Source organism: Mastomys coucha, unplaced genomic scaffold (genome assembly GCF_008632895.1).
Source record: "Mastomys coucha isolate ucsf_1 unplaced genomic scaffold, UCSF_Mcou_1 pScaffold9, whole genome shotgun sequence".
NCBI lineage: Eukaryota > Metazoa > Chordata > Mammalia > Rodentia > Muridae > Mastomys > Mastomys coucha.
Genome location: NW_022196915.1, coordinates 42,756,506 through 42,762,062, shown reverse-complemented (window position 1 = coordinate 42,762,062; position 5,557 = coordinate 42,756,506). Strand labels below are relative to the sequence as shown.

Here is a 5,557-nt window from a genome sequence, read left to right as displayed (position 1 = left end):
TCATTTTTACCCAAACCAGAATACTTCCTTAAGTAATGTAATGCCAATCAGAAGCAGAGGTGCATAGGCTTAAAATGCCTGTGAGGCCCCTGAGCCCACACCTCCTTCCTCCCCTTCCAAGGGCTGTGTCTACTCTGCCCTCCTCCATCCTGCGCAGCCTTCCTGGGAAGATGCCACCAGTCCTGATTCTCCTGACCCTACTTCTGCCCCTTGGAGCTGGAGCAGGTGAGTGAGCATCCCTGTGGCAGAGGTGCCATCTTATGCAACCTTTACTGACTTTCTGTCAAGCAGTCATCAGGATTTGCCCTGGGATTGAATCCAGGAGCTTTCTGAACCTTAGGTTTCTAGTCTTGGAAAGCTGACACTGGCTAGGTTCTCAACAAGGTCTGAATAAGGGATTTGTTCTTAAGAAGTTAGTAGGCACTAGCATCTCCCAGGTTTTTTTCACCTTCTGGAGACTGGATCATCCTTAAAAAGAATGTGGCAGAAAATAAAGATAGCTTTAGTGACAAGCCTACAACATGGTTATTTCCCCAGCTCAAGAATATTAGCATCACTCATTAAGTCCACCATCAGCTCTACAGAAGAAAGAGGCCCAGGCTGACGAGATCCTGCACTACATGCTCCACTAGCTTTGCAGTCCAGTTTCAGTTGACCTTTGCACTTCTTTTGCAGGTCCCATCTGAGCAGTACACTGTTCCAATATCTCCCTGGCTCTGAGTTCAACTAGCACTGACCCACCTGCTCCTCTGACTAAGTTGAATTCCTTCATACATGCAGCCAAACATTTACTAAAAACCCAAGAAGTGTTGGGTACCAGAATGGGAAAATGCTAGAAAATCCACCTCTATACAGCTTGTAGGTAATAATTGAGGAAATGTCACCAATCAAGATTAGAGTGGTTGGGGAGACTCACTAACCTTAGATGAATGGCAAGATGAATGGCAAGACACCCAGGATCCCCTCAGCCCCTAGCATTATGAAGAGAGAGCCTACCCCTCTATGTATTTGTAAAGCAGGGGCTGGAAGACAAGGGCTACTCACCAGTTCTCAGAGTAGGTCTCTGTGGCTTAAGATTCAGCAAAGATTATTCTATGTGCAAGGAATTCTGTTTGCAACAGACTTGTGAGGCTAAAGATCCTACTCTTAGTTACCTGCTACCTACATCTACACTTGTGACCTTAAATATTACTCCTACACCCCTCATTTTCTAGCCTTTTCTTTCAGAAGAGATCCTCGGGGGCCATGAGGTCAAGCCCCACTCTCGTCCCTACATGGCATTTATTAAGTCTGAGAAAAGCGAAGGGAATACCAGTTACTGTGGAGGCTTTCTGATTCGAGACAACTTTGTGCTGACAGCTGCTCACTGCAAAGGAAGGTGAGGCAAAGCAGCTAGCCCAAGCTTTCTTTCCTCTGGATGTTCCCATGAGAGCTCACTAGAAGACAGGACTGTGAAAATGGGAATCTGATAAGAGGTTTATTTGAGGTCAGAGTATGAGAGGTCAGAGCCAGCAGCACACTTGAGTTGATCAACTGCACTGGCCAAACTAAAGCAGTGGTTGAGGTTGAAAGTTCACATTAAGAGTCAATGCAAACTTTGAGATATTGACTAGAAGGAAGAGGAAGCCCCTGGGAGTCTCATGTCTTTGAGAAGCAGAGAGCAGGAGGTCAAATGCTGAGTCTCTCCTGTGTCCTCAAGTTCCCTCAGCTAGAGCCCCACCCTGCCTACTCTGCCTTTCACAGCTCCTAAACTGCATTCTCTCTGACTCCACATCTCACCTCTCCACTCTGCTCTCTTTAAAGCTCAATAACAGTCACACTGGGGGCCCACAACCTCAAGGCTAAGGAAGAGACACAGCAGATCATCCCTGTAGCAGATATCATTCCCATCCAGACTATAATGATACTTTCTTCTCCAATGACATCATGCTATTAAAGGTGAGACCTGCCCCCCCCCCCATCTTGGTCCATGAACTGTCTCTCCTGCTCTCACCTCCCTCAATTCCTTCCCTTCCATCCTGGCCTTCAGAGTGTCTCAGTCCAGCAGGACATGAGCTGGACTTTTGCTTCTTTCCCAACAGCTGAAGAGTAAGGCCAAGAGGACTAGAGTGGTGAGGCCCCTCAACCTGCCCAGGAGCAGTGCCCATGTGAAGCCAGGAGATGTATGCTCTGTGGCTGGTTGGGGACACACGGTGCCAAATGGGACATTATCAAACATACTGCAAGAGGTTGAGTTGACAGTACAGAAGGATTGGGTGTGTGCATCGTACTTTCTAGCTTTTTACAATGCCAATAAGATATGTGTGGGGGACTCAAAGATTAAACGTGCTACTCTTAAGGTAAGTTGGCTTGCAGTCAGCTCTGCACTCAGTGGGAGGGGAAAGGAATGTCAGACATAGAAACTCAAGCAACAAGTAACTCTATTTTTACTGACTATAATTTTTCTCCCTGGGAACATCAGGTATCAGTAACCAAGTAGTGCCTCCTGAGTTCTCAAGGAGCCTCTTTTGAAGGCAGTATGTGAGAAAGGTGTTTGCAACAAATTCCTGTCTCTAGGTCCAGGCTTTAGAAAGCTGGGCTCCCCCCAGTGTGTCATAACCACAGCCAGCTGTCTCCTCTGAGCAGACACACACTTTGTCAGTGGGCTTCCCCTCCATGCTGACATCAGGCCCACTCACTGTCCCCATGTAATTAAACAACAGGCTGGAGACGAGGGTCCCACATACCTTCCTAGAGAGTGGATCACAGACCTGGGGAAAGGGCAGGGGCTGGTCTCAGGAGGGAGGTGCAGCCCTAACCATGTCCACAGTCAGAGCTGGAAGGCTAGGGGCCCCAGGGCTCTCCTCTCATCTCCCATAAGCAGAGAGGACAAGTCATGCTTCTCTGGGAGGAGCACTGACATGAGAGGGAGGTTGGGACCAGGGTGAACAACAGCTCAGTGCTCTGTGCCCCCTTAATTCACAGGGGGACTCTGGAGGCCCACTTGTTTGTAAAAAGACAGCTGCAGGCATCATCTCCTACGGGCATGTATATTTTACAAGTCCAGAAATCGTCACCAGAATTTCAAGTTTTCTACACTGGATAAAGAAAACAATGAAACACAGCTGACTACAAGAAGCAAACTAGATCATCTTCTGGCTAGCCATCTTCCCTCTAGCTGAGCCCAGGATTGCTCTAGGACAGGTGACAGCAACTGAATAAAGAACTTTTTCCTGACTGCAAAGGCTGGTTTCATGTCCATTCACAGGGATCAGTTCTGCGCTAGAGAGGTCAATGGAATACTGCTTTCTCCTCAACCTGCCCATCTCCTCCACACCCACATCTCCCCAAAGCTCAGGCAACTCCAAATGCTCAGCTCATTTTTATTTGTACCAGTTCTCCAGTCCCTGCCCTTCTGACAGGCCTAAAGTGAGCACTATCATAGAAAAGTTGGGTTTCTCCTGTTTTGGGGCTCAGGGTCACCTGCTGCCTCCTCTGTGTCATATGGAAGGCAGGAGAGGGGAAAGCACCATTGTCCTAGAGACACTGAAGAGAGAGCTGAGGTCACTGGTGGATGGGCCTTCTTGGGCAGGAGGTCTCTATTCCACAACTTCAGCAATGGGGACAGCTCTTGCAGTAAACCCTGCTTCTCATCTGGAAATTGTTTTCTTATCCTCCTCAGGAAGCAGAGCCAGGCTTCCTCAAGCCTCTGAGCTCTACTCCCATCTTGTTCACCTCTAGTCAGAAGAGTCTAGCAAATTCTGTGCTTTAAAGCCCATTGGAGTCTGAGCACAATCTTACCTATTACTCACTACCCAGGACACTTAATGCAGTGTGTGGTTCAGTCTATTAGGGCCTCAGGTCTGTGTTGACAGACCAACCTGTCCCCTCCCAAAGTTCCAGACCAGAAGTGGGATCACAGAGGGTCCATGGAGGCCAGAACTGTCAGTGTCTCTCTCCAAAACCCTGTACCTCAACTCTCAACCAGGCCTAAGGTAGCCCATCCCAGCTAGCTCCATTCACTCTGTGTGCTCAGCATCCATAGCAGCAGAGTCACTCATCAGCACAGCCCCTCAGAGCTTGTTCATCTCACTCACTGCTGCCTCTAGGCTAAGACTCCCTGCTGGTCCCCTGGACTATATCCATCTTTCATATCCAAAAGGGTAAAAGACCTAGAAAATTCTGCTTCTTCATGAGTCAACACAGAAGGGCAGGAGGTTTGCAAATGACTTCAGTCACTTAGATTCTAGTGGGAGTCTAGTGAGAACAGTAGTGTTTTTGCCTATGTTAGGAGGCAGCTGCTGGAGAACAGTACAGCCGAGACAGCCTTGGTGTGTTTATTTTAAAGAAAGCAGAAATGACCACTGTGCAGGTTTCAGTCATAAGAGATGCATGTATGCAGAAGCATAATTCAGAAGCAGAAATGAATGTGAATTGAGGAGACTGTTAAAAAATGAAAACCTGGCAAAGAGAAGTGACTCTACTATTTAGAAATTGGCAGTGACTGCTGTGTCCATGGTGTGATGTCCTGGGAATCTCTTCATGTTAGGCAGCTTTTGACATGAGACTGTAGGAAGAACATGTGCCTTTGTGTAACACGGAAGTCTCCCTGTGAGGGATTCACATTGATAAAAAGTCCAAGCTGCAAGCTTGGGGGCTCACACGTGTAACCCAGCACTTGGAAGGCAGAGGCAAGCAGATTCCCGTGACTCCACTGAAAATTGCTTGATTTATGCAAAATAGAAACTCCAAGCAGTCTTGGTTTGAGGGTCTTATAGCAACAGAAACTTCACAGATGTCATGACTTGTAGCTACAGCTTAATGTTTCTGTGCTCCTCGTCATCACAGTGATACATTCTTTTGAGAGATGAAGTAAAATTTCCCTCTGGATCCCATAACCTCCAAAGGCATGCATGTATGTAGGAAGAGAAGTTAGTGTCACACAGTTTGTGAAAGAAAACTAGAAAGTAGTCCCTGCCCTGTAGACACACTCAGGACCAAGCACTCTTGTAGACAACAGAAGCAAAGTGCAGTATCGAAGAATACATGTTTGAAAGTCACACAGGCAAATATGCATTCAGTGTGGGTGCTATATTACTTTGAGGCAGTGGTTCTATGGCTTAAAATAACTTTGAAGATCATAATTCAATTGTGTATCCTTAAGAAAGAGATAAGATATTTCTAGTGGTAGGTAGTAGTTGAGCCAACAACTGACCCCAACATCAAGTATACTAGGACAGAACCTGAACCTAGAATTCCCTGGCTACCAAGGCACAAGTGACCTCCAGTGTTATCTACTCTACAGTCAGGTGAGCCCATGCTCAGACCCCTGTTTCCTCCCACAGCTGCATGTGTAAAGCTGTTCACAGCGGGCTTGCTTTGATGCCCATGAGCGTACATTTGAGTAGACTCAGAGTCAGGTAAATGCCTTAAACAGCCTGCTTCAGATTCCTCTGCTCTATAGGAGTACCTCCCCATCCTTATCATTGGCCAAAGAGTATACTGTCCTCCCTTAACATCTCTGTACTGATTTTGCTGAACCTAGGAAAGGAAATGCTTCAACTGGTCTAGACCCAAA

The 5,557-nt window shown here is 47.1% G+C and overlaps 1 pseudogene; it reads left to right on the top strand.

The window, feature by feature from the left end:
- Positions 1-138: 138 nt before the first annotated feature.
- LOC116084438 lies at positions 139-3,108 on the top strand (annotated as a pseudogene).
- The last annotated feature ends 2,449 nt before the right edge of the window (positions 3,109-5,557 follow it).